The sequence below is a fragment of the Zalophus californianus genome, chromosome 12, assembly GCF_009762305.2.
Source record: "Zalophus californianus isolate mZalCal1 chromosome 12, mZalCal1.pri.v2, whole genome shotgun sequence".
Lineage (NCBI taxonomy): Eukaryota > Metazoa > Chordata > Mammalia > Carnivora > Otariidae > Zalophus > Zalophus californianus.
Genome location: NC_045606.1, coordinates 59,279,013 through 59,298,474, shown reverse-complemented (window position 1 = coordinate 59,298,474; position 19,462 = coordinate 59,279,013). Strand labels below are relative to the sequence as shown.

Here is a 19,462-nt window from a genome sequence, read left to right as displayed (position 1 = left end):
CAGCTGCCTCCGACCCAGAGAGGGACCAGGGGTTCTGTGGGCAGGGATCCACTGGTTCCGATTTTTTTTTTTTTAAATATGCTGGTTTAAAAAAAAAAAAAAAGAGTCCCTGTGTTCAGAAATAGGAGGGGAGGCACAAGTGGAGGTGAAGTCCCAGTGGGGTGACCGGTCAGGTTGGGACGATGGGGTTTGAACAACCGAGACAGGTCCCCAGCCCAGGCTTTTCTTCAGAACCTGGTGACACGGCCTCCATTGCTCAAGGCTCTTTTTTTTTTTTTTTTCCTGGAGCTGGATGGGATTTTCTGTTGCTGGATGCCAACCACCGGCCCTCCAGAGATTTCTCACATCTGACCTCCCTGTCAGCAAGGGCAAACCCACTTCGGGGCCAAACACACACCTGCGTCTGAAGCCATCAAGAACTGGGCAATCACAGTGGCTTCTCCGCCCCCCCCCCCCCCGCCCCCCGTTGGTCACTCCTTTATGGGCGGAAGGGAAAAGGCCCCTAGTCTCAAAACATGAAGCTTGACTTTCTGAGATTAGCACTCCACTCTCAGGTGAGCTGTCCAAAGAAGAGGGAATTAAAATATGTCCGTCCTCAAAACGAATGACAAGCTATCCGTTCCTCTACCTGCTGGGCGTGGGGTTGGGGGTACCAGTGCAGGTGGGGCTGTCTGTGAGTTTAAAAGGATACAGGGAGAACAAACAGTATGTGTGTCTCTCCTTTAATTACAGAGTGAGGAAAACCAGCCTGGGGTAGTGGTGGTGGGGAGTCAAACATCATCCTTCACCAACAGCAGTGAAACCCTTTTAACTGCAGATTCTACCCCTCACTTCACACTTCTGCTCAGGACCTTACCTAGAACAGTCCGGACACTTATTATGCTCTTAGCCCGGCTTTTTAACCCTACCTTCTCTCCCTTTAATCTTCCCCTCATCGTTAAATGCCTCCTTAAAAAAGAAAAAAAAAAGTAATTTTCAAAAAATGGGAAGTTCACTAGAATTTTTTTTTTAAATACCACAAAAGCAGAAGAAAGGCGTGGAGTTGCAAGGTTTTGTTTCGTTTTCAAAAATAATCATAGCTTTTGCCAAAATCTATTGCCCCTTGTTGCTTTTGTGCCCCGTGAAATGAATAGGTGCTACACATGTTTGTCTCCTCACCTACTGGGGCCAAGCAGAGAGGATTCCCAGTCCTCCACTCTGCTTTCAGAGAAATCTCTTAGCTTATTAAAGATCTCTGCTGCTGGGGACAGGGCTGTTAATCTGAGTCCCTTGGAATTTGAGTCAGAGCTTCAGGGAATACCAAGCTAAAAAGTAAGATCTGCCCCGGCGTCTGCCTGACCCTGGGGGCTGGGGTGGGGAAGAGCTTTCTCCAGCAGTCGGCCTGGAGCAACATCCCCAATTGACGCTGATGCCACAGCTTCTGCAGTCACACCTTTATCAAGGCAGGCAGCTCCGAATTAAAGGTGATCAGCCGTAATTACAGCTGGCGCCAGTGAAGCCCGTGGCCTGACAGCGGCAAATGTGGTTGTTATAAAGTTTGGTCCACCATGTCAGTGGCCTGTATAACTCATTTACGTCGGACTCGCCAAGCAGCTATTGATTTTTCTTCTGATGCAGGGAATAAATAAAACAAACTCTTCAATCACTCCTACAAGCCTTTCCACTTCGAGGTAGGTTGACAAGATTTCATATAAACTACTTTCTCCCTTTTCTAAGAGCCACTGACCATGTTGGTTAATATAAAGCTAAGGACTTTCCCTTTGCCTTCTCTGCTCCCTACAACACCCCATCCCTGCCCCCCTCCTTGCCTTAGGTTTCAGAGTTAACTGTTTTCTTTACATTATTATTTTAGGCATCTCAAAATGGATACGTGGTAGAAGGTTTCCAAATTGACATCTTCCTGTAGCCTCAATAGGTAAATGACCTCTCTATGATTTTTCTTATACTAAGTCACAAGGGTAGGATTCAGCTGCTAGAAAGTGGGTCCTTGCCTTTTTTTTTTTTTCCCCCAGTGAAGAAGGTAAAAAGGGACCCTGTACTAGAGGTAAAGATGATGTAAAAGGAGCTGTCCGGTCTATGTAACAAAGGGGATGGCAGCTTTGGCCAAAGCCAGGCACAGACTTCTCATGAGGCACAATAGCATCTTTGCTCCTGCCAAGAAGAGGAAGGGGCCGAGAGGTTCCAAGATGGTGAGTGTGGCTCTGATCGGTGAGTGGTGCGGCCACTGGGTTCAGAGCTTCTAGAACCCAGACTGGCTCCGAGAGCTCTGTACCCGATGAGGATGCCACTACAGCAACAAATGTGCAGGACACACTGACATTCCAATAAAACTTCTTTGGAGTGCTGGCCTGAGTTGGAAACAATTTCAGAGTTCAAAGGGGTCTGAGTATTTACATTTGCACTTGCCCGTCCAAACATAAGTACCCTTCCCTGCCATTCCAAATCAGGCGTTTTCACTGGCTGCTGGGTTTCTCCCCACTTGAAAAGAAACTCTGCTTTCCCATTTTCCTTCCTGTGAGCAGCTAATGATAGAGAATATCCTGTTCCCAAAAGGAAACTCCCCCCACCCCCCACCCCCCAGACTCCAGAGCTTCCTTTTTCACCCATCTGGCCCTCTCGTGGACTCCCCCCACACCAGCCCCCTCCCCCCCCCACCCCCGCAGTCCCCTCCATGTCCTAGCTGCTCTTCTGAAGAATGGGGGCTTTGCAGATAGGACTTGTGAGATGCTGTAATTCCAGCGGGAGCCTTCTTAAAAGTAGCTGTCGGCCAGCAGGCTAGGCCTCCAGATTAGCTGGCTTGCTCAGGAATGCTTGCAACACCCTCCTTTCAGAACGTGTCATCCTTGGGGAGAGGGTGGTGGGTACCGCGCAGCTGTTGCGTGTAACTCACTCCCATACTCCCAGCTCCTGATGAAATGTTCGGCTCCGGAGAAGTGGAAGCCTCCAAGATTTGAGCTCAGAGTTCAAAATGCCTTTGGACCATCTCCAAAACAACCCACTAGAAAAGGCACAACTTGGATGGCAGGACTGAAGGGCGCAAGGGCCAACTAAAGTGAACTCTGTGTGCCTGGGTGCATTTCTGAGCTCAAACACATGGAAACCCACAGAGCAAAGAGAAGAAATGATAGCAATCCTTCCTAGAGAGAGCGGACATTTTTTCCCCCTCTTACAAGGGTTTGAATTTATTCTCCTGAAGGAAAGGCATATCATCTTCTTTCAGACATTGTTTTTAAAATTTGACCCATGATTCCTTCAGTCCCAGTGGAGTTTGAGGGCCCAGATAATTTCAGCGTTAAATAAGCTGTAATGACTATCATATGTACCCAGCCATAAACCTAGTATTAAAAATTATTCAGAAAAAAGTGGCATCTCTTCCTTTTTTAATTTACAATAACCATCCAGGTGGTTTTCTAAGGCCTCCTTTGCAAATTGCTTCCAGCGAACCTTCCGGTCACAGACCACGGCACACCCACGTGGTGTCATGCAGCATTCCCTTCAACTTGGGTGTCCTGTGTTTTCACAGTGGACAGAGGCTGAGGGGCTGTCTGGGTGAACCTGTGCAGCATGCATCCTAACTGTGTACTTGTGGGATTAGCTGGTTTAGATGGCTGAGCCTGCTAGAGCCAGATCGCAGCACTCCCAGGGAGAAAACGAGACTGATCAGCCCTTGGCTCCTTCTGTCTTGTACCTACTGCCAACTCTTACATCCCAGCCCTAGCACCAAGTGCCCTCAGGCAACTTGCTGACTTTTCTGTGTCCAAACCCACTTGTAAATTTCTGAAGTGGCAACATTAAAAGGGTCTCAAACAAAGGAATGACTTTCTAATGGTGGAGGCACCAGGAAGCCTTAGGGGTAGGTATTGGGAGGTTATGAGAGCCCTTTGATCAGCCCTAAAATATTATCATTGATTCTGCCTCCTCATAGCAGTTTTGTCCTAACTTCTCCATCTTTAAAAAATATGTCATTAAAAAAAAAAAAAAACCCAAAGTACATGTCATTGTATCATTTGAACTTATCACAGTATCTGAAAGGCACCCAACAAATAAATATTTGTTTGTTGAATAAATGAATGAGTGAATGAATGAATATACTCCTCAGCTCAGGCATTACTTTTTCCATGAACACTTCAAGACTACTATGCTGGGATAGGACTGTCCATTCCTCTAGCTTCCCATGGCCTCCTGGACCAGATCCAATTCCAGCAATAAGCCAGTTCCGGAAGGTACCTATTTCCATGCCTATCTTCCTCGTGAGCCACTAGCTTCTTCAGGGCAGAAATGGGGTTGACCCATCCATCCATCCATCCATCAGCACCCTGGCACCTAGCAAGCACCTGACTCACACACAGTAGGTCCTCAGGAAATGTGACTGGAGCTGGAGTGTTGGCAGCAGAGGCCGCTGCGTCTTCCTTGAATATTTTCCCTCCTAAAAGCCTTCTTTCCCTTTTGTATCCTTAGACTTTTTCTGTGGCTTCCTTGAGATCTGGAAACCAGAAAACCTGGAATAATGAGAAAAACCGAGGAGATCTTCTGGTTGGCCTTCTCCATCCCTGCACTACGCCATTTCTCCTTGAAGGGCCTCAGATTCTTTTTGCTTCCCGTTTCCTGGATCCAGGTGACAGCAATGCCAGAATGGGCACACTGAAGTTTTTATCAGGGCAGCTGACACGAGACTGTTTTCTCCAGTGTCCTATATAAAGCATCCAGGGGAGCTGAGACTTGAGGTAAGGGGAATGCATATTTTCCTATTGCTCAGAGTGTAAGGTGCCTTAAGGAAAGGGAGACTGCCCCCAGGACTCATTCCTCCCCAAAGCAACGGTGGTGTTGGTTCTCACCGGCAGTCCCTACAACTCAGGGTTGGAACTCTGGGAAGAACGCTCCAACAAATGGTGGAGGAGGCTCAAACATTTGTAGGTAAAAGTACAGAGAGGATCAGAGCCTACTGGTGTTGCCGGACTACAGTGAATTCATGTTCTGGTGTTGAGTGGAGCCAAGACATGGCACAGTAGACCAATAGGACTGGTTGAGGTGCAGTGCTGCCCGGGGAGGGGGACCACTAAATGAAGTGAGAGAAACGGGCCTCTACCACAGGCTCTGTGGATAACCCTGGTAATCTACCAAATTCCCCTCGTCCCTTGGACAAAGTGTGGTGACTGGGCCAGTCTAGGGTGAAGCAGGTCGGGTGCACAGGGTTCAGAATGTAAGGAGGTGCTCACTCTTGGGGCTGTGCAAATGCAGGTCGGCCATTTTGCAATCCTGAGAGTAAGCCCCTCCTTAGATGGGGAAGCTGTAGGAGACCCACTTGCCTCTCCCAGTCAGGGCCCCGGTTGGTGAGATTTATTCCTCTCTGTGTCCTTCATGAGCACCAGGAGGACTAGGGCAATGATATGGGAGAAGCTCTAGGTCTACTTGGCCGGCTGTGGGGAAGAGAGGCGGTGCCTACAATGGATTGAGCTTTTTCTTGGAAGTGTCACCTGTCTTCAATCTGTCCTCCTTCTCAATTTCATGTCCCTTAGCTTGCTGTTCTATTTTTTCCCCCACTCTAATTGCTGTCTATGTGAAACATTAAGATTATGGCCTTCTCTATCCTCTCTGTTAGAAGTTATAGAAATTGATAATTTTTCCTAGTTCTGTAGCTATCATACATGTCTACTGACATATGTATGTATACGTATATATGAGTCTACACAAGTCCCTGTATGCACACAGGCATGCATACACACATAGAAACTTACATATATATGAATATATGCATACATATATAGTCATCATTAGCCAACATTTATTGAGCACCGATTCTGTGCCATGCATTGTGTAAATGTCCCACAGACGTCAATTTTTTTTAATCCTCCCAGGACCCAAGAACACTATGAAGTAGGCACTCCCGTCATCCCCATATTATGAAGAGACTGGCTCAGGATTGAAAACATGTCACAGCGAGGCTGACAATTGAACTAAAAGTTGTCTAATACCCAGGTCAGAGATGTGACTATGCCACCTCCTTGTTTTGTATCAGTGCCTTAACACCTTGCACAAACCAGCTGCTCCTGGTGAGCTGGCTAATCTGTGCGAGCAGAAGGAAGCAGTGTTCTGGCGCCCGGCGATCAGGAGGGGAAATGTGGGTCTTTTTAGCGTCAGGCTTCTGATCAGAGAGATTCACCAAAGGAGGAGGCTTGGAGTAGAAGCAGAGAAGGAAGCCATATAGCACAACATGGAGAAATTAGAAATGCAGGAGGTCACCCGTTCAGGTGATGAGATGCCGCTGCCCGCCTCTCACCACTCACCTGGCCTCAGCTACCTCCCTGAAATCTCAGCAGGGGCCACAATCTGGACCCGCACTGCAAAGTTAATACCCATGGGTCCCCAAGTGACCGCATGCCGCTGGTTTCCAAGCTCCTTGCTTCTTGGTGGGGCTCCTCATTTCACGTGAAGGAAAATGTGTGCCTGCCGGAACCTGAGCATCATGTTGCTGAGTATTCACATCTGGAAAAGCAGTCCATGGGGACGTTTGTACTCATGGAACAATGTTATTCCTTTGCATATTATAAATTCAAAGTATTGGAGTATCTTCGTTCTGAATGTTTGCCCCCCCCCCCCCCCAATACTTTGCAGTTGCGCAAAAGGGTTTTCTTGAAACAACCTACTTACTTGTTTGGATGATGGCCCTGAAAATACACTCTACTGGTTGTTTTCACAATTAAGCATCTTTTAATAATTTTTTAAAAAACTACAAAAGTAAGAATGAATTTGAAGAGGTTTTAAGGGTATTAAAAACAAAAAAGGAAGGCTTAAAGTCAGGAATTGTATTTGTGGTTTTGTTTCATTTCCCAGACAGTCCTGCTGCATGGCTCTGTGTGTATTTAGTAACTGACCTCCCCATCCTCTGAGCAGAGAGGTTCACCAGCACTGATTTATTCAGAGGGTCTGCAAGGAGAGCAAGCCCTCCAACACTTGTGCCTGGAGGGGATAAGAGGAATTTTTTTTAACCCCAAACACGAAGCTCTTGGGCCTTCCAAATGAAATTATCTATGTTTTTATTAACAGAGCCCTTGAGTTAAAAAGTTGGTTTTGATAAGAGAGAATAAATGAAAGAGAAAACTGTTGACATAATATTTTGGTTTCCAAGCCCACTTCCACATTCTACTGTCCCTCTCAGGCCTGGACATGACTGTGGTGTCTGTACCGACACCAGAATCCCAAATAGAAAAGGTGCAGTTAATCCTGCCTTACGCTGAAATTTAGCTTTAAACTTTCAGAAAAGGATCACAGGGTATGCACTGGTAGATGATTCTGTCTTTCTAGAAGTATAGTACTGTAGGACTGGTAACTTGGTCTCATCCTCCCCATTCCCATGAGAGGAAAACTGAGTATTAGGACGTCCAAACGGTCTTTAAATTTGGGGGTGAGAGATCTGAACCTTCTCATTCTTCGTAAACTTTAGAATTCCTCTGACATTAACAGAAATGGGAAGGAAAGTGAGATCCAGGCACCATCTGGGACAGTCTGAGTGCCCAATTCCTTTCCCTTAGCCCTCCTCATCCAGACTGGAAAGCACACTTTTCAGCTGGTGTTGGAACATACCTTTCTTGAGCAACAAGCCTTCTTGAGATTCTAAGGAAAATCGTGCATCCCCCTTTTAGCCATGGACCCCAGGTTTGAAAATCGCCAGGAAAACAAAGCATGCTGTCTTTGTATGAAACGTCAAGCCATGCCCTTTTACAGGTAAAGCAAAACAGCCACATGCAGCCCAATCTTGGTGCTTTGAAGGCTGACCCAGATCCTGGCACGATAACCTGCAAACCGAGGTCTTTTTCTAGCTCAGTGGTTCTCAGATTTGCTCTACCCGAGAATCTCTGGAGAACAGATTAAAATGCAGATTTCCAGGGGCTATCTCAAAGACTGTAACAGCAAGGAGGAGCCAAAGCATAGTATTTCTAAGCAAAACTCCCTAGAAATTTTGATGCTCGTGATCCACAGACCACCCTTCACAAAGGGCTGAATTCTACCTGGTCATCCTGTGGTCACAGAAATTTTAGAAAATAAATATATTAATAAGTAAAAGAAAACCCATATAAATATGTGTATATTTCGCCAGCAATTCAGGGTCTAGAGGGGCTGTGATTTTGTTTACATCTTATTTTTTAAGGTAAAAAGTATAGTAATCTGCCCTAAAATTATCAAACCTATAAAAAATTGGCTATAGTGGCTTTTCCAAAACAGGATGCCTACGATGGATGGAAATAAAACACATATTCGCAGTAACATGACACCATTTAAATGGTCTATGGAAATATGGTCCCAGGACCCCTGATAAGATTAGAGTTTCCTGACCTGTGGCTGGTTTAGCAAGGCATTTCTCTCCTATGTTTACTATCAATGCTTCCAGATGTTTACTTTGCAATATTCCCAGTCTCCTCATGTGACAATCACAGGGAGGGTGCTTTGGGGAAGGGAAAGAAATAATAGTGGTAGCTGAAGAGTGCAATTGCATGGGGTAAGCCCACCACACCTTTGGCATAACTTGCTTATCTTCTAGAACTTTAGTTGAACATCAAACAGTGGTGTTGGTTCTGTGTACTACAGAATGCTACAGAATTCTGCATGGGGTCGCCTTATCCAGAGTTATTTAAAAAAAAAAAACATTTTATTTATTTGAGAGAAAGGGGGGGGTGTTGCAGGGAGGGGCAGGGCCGAGGGAAGGGAGGAGCAGGCTCCCTGTTCAGCAGGGAACCCAACACAGGGCCTGATCCCAGGACCCTGGGATTATGACCTGTCTGCTTAACCAACTGAGCCACCCAGGCACCCCTTTTCCAGAGTTCTTTACCCATCCATTTCTCCAAAGGATGTTTTGAAGTTTTTGAGAAGTCTTCTATTTTTATACTCGTAAAGTGCCATGAGCACTTGAGAAGAGAAAATGCCAGTCCCTCCATAGACCCAAAACTGTGAGTGACAGATGAAGGGGAATGAGGATCATGACCTGTGAGTCATCCAAGGCTGCATCCACTGCTGAGTAGGAATTAAGTGTCTGAATTACAATGATAGTCCTTGTATAATTCCTGTTTGACCAACTCTCTGTCATATTAATACTGTCACAAGAGCCCTGGAACAATGATTAAAACAGACACCACACACAAGTCCAGGGGACAGACAGAAGGGAAAACCTTGGTAGGCGCTAAATGTCTGGGAAAATAATGCTTCGACAGGAGGTACCAAGGTTGTCGGACAAAAAGGGCAGCGAACATGGAAAATAATGATGGAGGTGACAGAAGGAAAGAGGACTCTTCAGCATTTCTTTGGTCACTTACTACCCTTTAAGCCAGGGGCCAGCAAGCCCCTTTCATTCTGATACTCGTTGAAATTTTACATCCATTTTCCTCAGAGAAGCTTTGTGCTGACAGAAGAGGCAAGCTTCCAAGATTTGGAGCATAAAGAGACACTGATCATTATTAATGAGTCTCGTCTTTGAATGAAAGAGTTTGGGGATACGAATCCTCTTTAAAGCTCTGGATACTTGCAGAAATAAATAATCTGTAATTGCCAGCAAACTGCCTTTTCCGTTTGGTTAAAAAAAAAAAAAAAAGTGCTTCTTGTTGACTTCTCATAGTCAAAGCCAGAGTCTCCCCTGTCTCACCCCTGAGATGCCGCTGTGCGCGGGAGCGCGCGCCCAGACCTTATCCCAGACTGCGCCTGCAGCCACGATGCACAGGGCAGGGGAGCACAATTTAGCAAGGTTAGATGGTCTTGAGCCTAGAAGGCCCCATGACTTAGTCTGGGGCAGCTCCGTTTTAATTTGTCAACGTTTCTGTTATTTTAACAAAGGCTATTTGGTGTCACCTGATATCTCTTGACCCGACCAAACCGCAGTAAAATTGAGATCCTTTTGTTTCCATCTTGTCTCCCCTTTCAGTATCTCTCTCCGCGTTTCCTGACACCCTTTTGTTTTTAACTAGTTTCAAGTCATCTTACAAAAGATTTTAGCTGATAAAGGCAAATTTGTGCTGAGAACTCTAGGAAACACAATGTCATAAGGTGTCATGGGGGCCCAGGAGACACTGGGACAGAAGGGGGGAGGGGAGCATCTTGGTAAAAGGATGCTGCTCAATCTCTGGATCTAGATGTCAGAGAAACGGCAGAAAACAAAACAGACCGCTACTGACCTATAAAAGGCAATGGAGGGAAAGCATGGGGGTGGGTGCTGGGGTACAGGCGGCCAAGGTAGTTCATGAGGCCAAGTACTACAATAGTTATTTTAAATGTGGAGGGGTGAGCAGAAGAATATTCCATAATTCTCAAGGTACGTTGTTAACACAACCTCATAGAGCGCTAGACCATGAAGATTTTAAAGTCCAACCTTCTTCCTTTTGCAGAAAAGAAAACTGAAGTACTGGTAAGTGTCACTAACTCAAAATCACCCCGGGACCCTTGTGCCCATTTCAGAGCTCCTTCTTTTGCACCCCTGGGAGGCCTGGGATCTCCGGATTGTGGGGCGGGTCTAGCGCTAGACCATGAAGAAATGGTGGGTATGGTGCAGTCTTTCAGACAAGGTATTAAGGGAAGTCCTCTCCAAAGAGATGACATTTTACCTGAGAACTGAATAATGAAATATGGGGGTGTGGGTGTAGACACGTTGGGAGACTTACGCAGACCGAACAATTTAGACCAATGCCCTGAGGCCGGAAAGGACTTGGTGTGCTTCCTGTACGGAAAGAAGGCCAGGCAGGGAAGAGAAGGCAAGGGGAAGAGATAACCAGGGAGAAGTGGGGAGAGGTCTTGCTGGCCACAACAGCATTTCTATTTTATTTTAAGGCAGAGGGAAGCCATTGGAAAGTCTAAAGAAAGGACTGACATAATGTGATTTTTATTTTGAAGAAATTGCATTAACTGCTGTATGGAAAATGGATTGTCCGAGAGCAAGGATTCAAGTTTGGGGAACAGTGAAGAGATTTTGCAATAGTCTGGGTGAGTAGTGATGACGGCGAGCACCGGGCTGGCAGCAGAAGACATGGCAGAGGAGGGGAGAGCGGGATCCACTGAGGGAGACCCAGCCGCACTCCTGGAGTCGGTCATGGGAGCATGGAAGACGAGGAAGCCAGGACCACTGGATTTTTGATCCAGTCAAATGAGTAAATGCTGTTGCTGTTCACTGTGATGAAGAAGACCGGTATTGCAGATGCCTCGAGAAAGGTCAAGAGTTTTGCTTTGGACAAGCTACAAGTGAGATGCCTAGTGACACAGAGAAATCAGGAAGGCCAAAGGGTAGGAACGGCTGAGCTCAGTGGGCAGTCAGGGCCAAAGACATCCCTTGGGAATCAATTCTGATTGACTGTCTTTAAAGCCACAGACCGGGTGAGTCTCAGAACTGAGTCATGCGGGACACTCTTACAGTAAGTGCTGGGCAGGGGAGGGGTTGCTGGTGAGGTGGGAGAAAAACCAGGAAGGAGGCAGGGGAGATTCCTGGAAGTCAATGTTAAGTACAAGAGTTGCTTCAGATGATGAAGAAGTACACATTTAAAAAAAAAAAAATCACCTATGCGGTTGCTCTTCTGGTTGTGTGATGCCCAGAAAAAGATGAAAAGGCAACACGGAGAGTCAGCTGAATGAGAGAATAGTTTCTCTTTCACCCTACCACCTTCCTGCAAACACTCCACCTCTTTATCCCTCTGGTCGTAAACATCAAGAGAGAAATTATTGCAATGCAGAAAACTGGAGGATTTTACTTGCCAGCAACAAAAGATGAATTTTAGAAACAATTCTTCCTGGGGCCAAAATCTTTTAGATACCCCCTGCCCGGGTACCTTTCCCTTTTACAATCACTAATCGTGGGGGACTGAAAACATGGCTCTAACACCCAGATAAATCTTTGTAGTTTTTGTTAGCAAGAGATAAACTTCTGATCAATAAGAGCTGCTGCTTTATTCATTATCACTCTTGAGATTCAGAAGAAAGGATAAAATTGAAATTATCCATGGGCGTATTTTAAAATGGAGACATTTTGTCTCAAAGTCTAGGGAGAAGACTAAAAGGAAAATTCTAAAACATGTTTTTAAACAATAAACTTGACTAATGTATGTGATTTTAATAGCTCTAGGACTTTTCTCACTTTCAGATGGTCCCAGGGTGGTTTGGGAATGTGGGCTGCTCCAGAGGTTGTAAGAGCTGCTTTCTAACAGACACTTCGAGAGAATACAGGTATCCTGGGACAGGTTTTAAAATGGGAGGTCCTTTTGGAATGTGTGATGATATCCATTATATTAAGCCCAGGAGGCTCTGGATTGAGAGAGAGAGAGAGAGAGACTTGAGAAATTCACCACCCAAATTTCAAAAACTAAATAATGTATTTTAAAATGTAAAAGCCAAATTGTGGATGTTTTTATGAGGACCCTTATATTCCAGGTAAATCCAAATTTCCTAAACAGCAATGGATGGAGTCTCCATGAATCTGTCCCTCCCCTGAAGATGACCTCTACTGATCTATAAAGAGCAATGGAGGGAAAAGCATGGGGGTGGGTGCTGGGGTACAGGCGACCAAGGTAGTCCATGAGGCCAAGTGCTATAATAGTTATTTTTTAAACGTGGAGGGATAAGCAGAAAAATATTCTACAATTTTCAAGGTACTTTGTTAACACAACCTCATAGAGCGCTAGACCATGAAGATTTTAAAGTCTAACTTTCTTCCTTTTGCAGAAAAGAAAACTGAAGTACTGGTAAGTGTCACTAACTCAAAATCACCCCGGAACCCTTGTGCCCATTTCAGAGCTCCTTCTTTTGCAGCCCTGGGAGGCCTGGGATCTCCGGATTGTGGGGAGGGTCTCACTCATTTAATTCCCTGAATTTGTTCTTGGTTTTGGGCTCTTGGGAATGGAAGTTGTGCCCTGCACAAGGTCAGTCGAGGGGCACTGGAAATGGCCCATGGAAACAACAGCTGGGGCTCAGGGCATTTCCCCTTAACTGAGTCAAGACAGCCAGACTCTGTCGATCAGAATTTGTCAGAGCCTATTTCATAGTACATTATTAAATGCCCTGATGTTTTTGTAACCAAATAAATGCATTATGAACAAGACACTTTTCCTGCAGTTCTCTACAATATCCTGGATCTGTTCTTAGGAGTGGATAAAAAGCAGTAGGGACTCTGGCCACAATCATGCCAATTTATATGTGTTGCAAAGCAATATGTTACCTCATTTAATCCTCCTAGAACTTTTCCCAGGGAGGAAGCTAAGGTCAGAAAGGTGTAATGACTTGGTCAAGAACACAGAGTTGTTAACTAGATCCCAGGTCTTTTGATATCTCAGTCCAGTGTTTTTGCCGTAATATAACTTTTCTCCTTGTTGTGTCTCCTGGATGTGTGTTGTTTATTTTGGAAAGTGATTTTTGTATTTGGTTGGCTGGGGTGGTTGGAATTCTTTTTTTTTTTTTTTAATAAACATAACATAAAATTTACAATTTTAACCTTTTTTAAATATACAGTTCAGTGGCATGGTTGAACTTTTGAGGTAGGAAAGAACAAAGAAAGTGTAATAATAAGTATCATAAAAATAAAAGTTAATAAGTCCTTATTATATGCCAAGCAATGTGCTAAGAGCTAATCTTCAATATCCCATTAAATTCTAAAAGCGAAGCTGGCTGCAATTCTAATTCTTTTTTCTACAAATAAGAAACACAAGTTCAGAGAGGTTAAGTAACTTGCCCAAGGTCACACAGCTGGCCGTAAGTCACAAACCCAGGCAGCTGATTGATGCGTTCACCGCTCTAATCCACCACACCTTGTTGCTTTTCCTTTGGGGCTGCTGTTAAAACAGAAGAACTGAAAGGCCCAATTCTTCTTTCTTGACTTTTCTGCCTAGTTTGAACCCTCACAAGTTGATTGGCAACTGAGCAACCCAAGTGCTACCAGAATTTAAGAAGTACTTGAGACAGGGATAAAGGCCAAAAGTCTTTTGCTTCTCCCCCGACAATCTGAACAATTAGGATCACTCTCTTTCGGCTGAAGCTAGCTAGCAACATCTAAGACTGGCCCAGAGTATCCAAATTATGCTTAGGCTAAAGCAAATTGTAAGAAGACCTCATGTTTTTGAGAAGAGATGATGGAAAGCAGGAAACACGTTTCTAAATAGGAAGCGTCTGAATTCGTTTCGTAATAAATGTCACTAAATAACTCAAGCAATGTAGTACACACTTCTGGATAACAGGTTGTTAAAGGAAATGTAATTATAACTTCATCAAAAAAAAAAAGCAGGCCTCCTAGAGACCGATGGAAACACACACACACACACACAAACACACACACACACCCCCCATATAAATATGTACACACTATATATTCCTATACCAGTGGACTTTTGCTGTTTGACTCCTACTGGTATGTACCCTCAGGTTTTTAGATGGCACATGGGAGATATGGAGATTTAAAAACAAACTTTGAACAGTTACCTCACATAAGCTTCATACTTCCTCATGCCCTACTCTTTGTATACAAGTAAGCATTCATGGATGAAACACATTGATATTACTTTTGGATAAACTGTCAGCTTCTCTTGGTCTGCACTAATGACTACAGAAAACATTTCCAAGGACAGACACACAGTAGCTCCTAGAATCCCAAACTCAGGCAGATAGTCTTAATGGAGAGATACACTTAAAAATCACCTATTAAAAGGCAAGGAACTCAAACAAGCACTTCAAATTGTATGCCAACTGGTCTTAAAAACATTGTACATTCTATCACATGTGGCAGGGAACACTCAGAATGACATCAAAGGGACAGGGGATGGGGGAGAACTGGAATAGAAAGCAAGAAAAGAAGATCCAGGGAGCTGGGACTCTACAATGTGCCCAGTGCATGGGGCCCTGGGGGCAGCCCTTGGCTTTCAACGGAGAGGTGCACCCTTATGGTAGGGCATAGGAAGAAGCAGACCCAAGGAGCAGGTGAAATTACAGAAAAAAAGATTCCCGACACAGGAAACAGACTTCCAGAGCTTACAGCAAAATAACAAATGCTTTTATTCGGTTCCAGGAGTTTGGCTTGTGGCCACAGCAAAGCCGTCCCCTGATGCCCCTAATGTGAGGGTCCTGTGTTGGCGATAAAGTCCCATAGTGGTGTTTCATTGTTGCTGCTTTTTATTTTGAAATTATTTCTGATGTTCAGAAGAGTTACAAGATAGTACAGGGACTTCCTATATGCCCCTCACTGAGCTTTCCCTAATGTTCGCTTCTTAACTAACCCTGGCACATTCATAAAAACTGAGAAACCAACACTGGTGTGATACTATTAACTAAGCTACAGGATTTACTAGTTTTTTCACTAATTTCCCTCCCTCTCTTTCTCCCCCCCCCCTTTTTTTTTCAGGATACCACCGTAACAGGGCTTTCATAATCTTATTCCCTTGTTCAAAAACAAGCTCTCTGTGGCGAGTCCAAGTAAATGATCTTTGGTTATTTGGTTGCATCCTATATTTTTAGACTCCTCTGCCACTATTCACAAACATACATCCTAGAAGGTTTGGCTCGAGCCAAACTGGACATATTTGCTTCTCAGTATATCCCGATCTTTCCTACATCCCTCACTTGGCTCACGCTGGTCCCTCTACTGGAAACATTTTCCAGGGCTCATGGTTCTATACTTTAAGGCTTACTCAAGTGCTTTCTACCTCAAGAAGATGTTACTAGTGCCTCAAGTCAGGTGTGTTTGTTATGGTCCAAAACTCTCTGAGGTGTGGTATTGGTGCATTTCTTGGGTTGCATATTGGTGAGGGTAGTACCGAACGAGACATCAGAGCAGGGCCAGGTGGAGGTGAGGCCTGAGCAGGTGAGGGTCAGCAAGGAAGAAGGCCCTGACACCTGAAACAGGGAGGGATCAGCAGTCCCTGGGCGTAGGCAATGCAGTGAATTCGAGAAGAAACTTCACACTCTCACCCACTGGTAGAATCCAACTCCTTAGAAGACTTAAGGCATAACAGTATAATTTGATTCTGCTATAGAGTGAAACAAAAGGAGCAGGGTATTTCCTGCTTATAACATTCCCTTACTTTAACTGCAGTAAAGCCTGTCTTCACCCAAACTCTGTGTAGAGGAAAACCTAATGCTTTATAAACTTTTTTTGTTTAGATTTTTGTATTTTGTCCTCCTTTCTTTACCATGTTAAAGATGACTGAACAAGTGCATTCTTTTCTTTCATAGCCACACGTCAGGGGAAAACATGAATGTATCACTGACTATTGCAATTGTTTTGTATTTTTATGGTTCTACCTCCATATTTGCATAATCACAATAGAATTTTGTATAGTTACAGATATATATTAAAAATGATTACTAAAAAAGAAATAAAGTTTGACAGATCCAGAGATGTTTCAAAACGCAGACCATGGAAAGGAATGTATGGTGTGACCTCTCCTATCAGAATGCAGAACACTGATTTATTTTCTGCAAATGAAAAGATGTATTATGCTTTTTATTAGTTTTCTTATATATCTCTTAGCATTAAGTTAGCAAATAAATTTAACCAAACCTGCACAGTGTAAACTGAGGTCATGCATTAGACCTAGGAAGGGAAATCTCATGAATGTGATAAAATGTGATATAACCTGGCTATAGGGCATTTTATGGAAAAGTTTGATTTTTGTATATGACTATGCAGTATATAAGGCTGGGGAGATCATGCAAGAAGACGTATGATTAACTTAATGTGACTACAAGACAGATATGCAGTTTTTAAACCTTTAATTATCTTACACACTATCTTTTTCTTTTTAAAGGCAAAGCGAATGCTTAGAAAATTCTATTAATAAGAACTGAATATTTGCCACTTGCAGTTTTTTAAAAGTCTAACATATCCCTCAAATAAAAACATAAATGTGGACCAATTTCAAGTCTATTGAAGAGATACTTGTTTTTCTTTCCTGGGCTTTGTCATTTTAGGGAGACAGGCTGGATGTGACTTCAGAAACAACTGTATGGAAATATGTTTATTTTATTTGCAAACTTAGAAAAACTTTGCAAGTTTACAAGTAAACAGAACAAATTTTTCTCTTCTGTAATACTGGAAAGTTTTTTTTTAACTGTTTCATCTTTTTTCTTTTCTTTCTTTATTGTTTTTTTTTTTTTTACATCATCTAATGGGATTTACTTAGAAAATAATCCCAATCCCAAAGAAAATATTTAGGCAGATTTATTCATATCCTTGGGTTTAATACGGATAGAAGCAGCCTAACCATATTTAATTGAAGAAAGGAAATACATTCACAGTCCCTCTTGCATATTAACAAGCGCTTTTTACTCCAAAAACCTCAAAACATTTGATAAGAGTTTAAACACCCTCAAAACAGCTCCTAGAGAGAGTACGGTAGCATTTTAATTGCCAACAACAAAACTTGGTGGCAGTTTCAAGCAGCGAGGAGGGCAGGGTAGTGCTTACAAGAAGACACACTGAGGACTGCATATCTTTGATGGCTCTGGCTGACATTTCGATGCTTGCCCTGGGACTGAATGGGTCCACCCAGCAACAGCATGCATCTGAGAACTCTTAATGAGGCTGTGCAAATCTGCTGAATTTGAGTTGAGTGGGTCATTCACGGGCAAGTCTGAACTTTCTACAGGATCCCAAGAGCATCCATCCTGTTTCACTCTCCATGTCAAAGCAGATCCCCAAATCTTGTCACGGATGACCCGCTCTGTTGAAGCAAAAGTTTGTGGCAACCTATGCCCTGATATAGTCCAATAACTTAGGGGCATCATGAGTTTCTTGAAATGGAATGTGGCCTGCAATGGATCACTTCTCTCTAGTTTCTGCTGTTCCCTTCCTTTTCCTTCTCCCTTTCTTTGGGCCACCTCCCGCTCCCTGACCCTGACTTTTATTTTATATTTTTAAATCTTTTTTTTTTTTTTTAAACCAAATAGGTTTTGGACTGATTCTCAAAAAATGCTGCACCTGCGTATATAAAGCGCCCGTTAACACCAGGAAAAAAAAGTGATTTGGGACTGACTCAAGGCAGGGAACTACCCATTGAATCATCGCTGACACCTCCAGGGTTTCTTTGGAGGTCTCCCATAAGAACACCGACCCAGCCCAGCCTGGTTCAGCTTATGAGAGCTTAGCTGAAGGTGGTATGGCCTCCAGCCATATTACTCATTGGGGATATTGAATCATATACATTTATAAGGAGTGGGCACAGAACATTAAATATCCCTAAGTTGTTTTGTAGCTTGAATGATGCTGCTGTGAGCCCCAGAGTGATGGAACGCAATTTCTAATTCTGGGGAACATGCAAGTTTCATCGGCACAACATGCGTTTCTTGTTTATTTCCTAAACTTTTGGCAATCGCTCCTTGTAACAATGCTCATGCATTTCCAAATAAGAATGTTTATTATTTTTTGAGAGACGGAAATGAAAAAGACAGCAAAAAATACATTTCCTTAGACAGTTTAGGCCATTCAATCTTACCATGGGTGGAATGGCCTTTTTATGTGGGATTTTGTATTCGCTTAAGGTGTAAGAAACACTCTTTGTTCTTCTTTGTGCTTTAGACTTGCCTCTTAAGTCCACTTGGGTAGGTTAACCTCAGAAGTTAGATCACACTCACAGTAACATGTGAGAGATTCTATCAGACACCATTCAGGCTGAACGCAATTTGAATAATGGCTTTGCAAGGAGAAGAATAAATCTTCTATCTTTTATCTCAACCACTAGTTGCTGAGACTTATCAGTTCAAGCCATTCCCCCACCCCATATCCTTCCCAATTCCTCTTCCTTACCAAAAGGGAAAAAAAAATTGATAGAGCTTGCCTGTCTGTTTTTCCTTCTACCTTCTTTATAAAGTTCCTAAATACATTCTTTTTAAGTTTCATTTAAACTGGGGCATTTGGTAAGTTGATAGTTATAGCATGCTCACAGCTGTGGGAAAACTGACATAAAAAATAACCAGCTCAGAAAAATGGCCCATGCACAACATCTTTGAGTTTTTATGTTTTATTAGCAATTTGGACTCATTACTGTTTGGGGGAGGAAGGAAGGGAGGTAGATGTTTCTGCAAGTTGTTTCTTTAATGTATTAAGCAGAGTTTCCCAATCAGGTTTAATGCAACTCTGCCCAGTCCTTTTAGCTGGGCTGCAGGAGATCCAGGAAATGTTGATCACTGGCCCCCACTTTCCTCCACCCACTCCCCCCCATACCTCTGCACTCCCCCATTTTCCTTCACTGAAATTCATTATCCAACAGCAGAGGTCAAGCTGAGTATTTCATGAGGCTGCAGAGAAAAATGAGATAACCTCTTTAGCTCAACCCAATATGCTCTCTGATCTTTCCCAGCTTTTGTCTTCCTCTTAGACTTTTCCCCAAAGGCAGGATTACCACTTGCAGCTACCACGGTGTCACTGTAGTTCTGAATTATGACAGCCAGAAAGAGCTGGGTAATATTTAATAGCCTGAGATCACAGACTTTCCTTGACACAATCCTTAGCCAGGTCTGT

General features: G+C 43.7%; 1 protein-coding gene across 1 annotated transcript in view; it reads right to left on the bottom strand.

The window, feature by feature from the left end:
• Positions 1-19,462, bottom strand: part of CREB5 (cAMP responsive element binding protein 5) — a 376,944-nt gene that overhangs the window by 131,597 nt on the left and 225,885 nt on the right. The gene's annotated exons all lie outside the window — the stretch shown is intronic.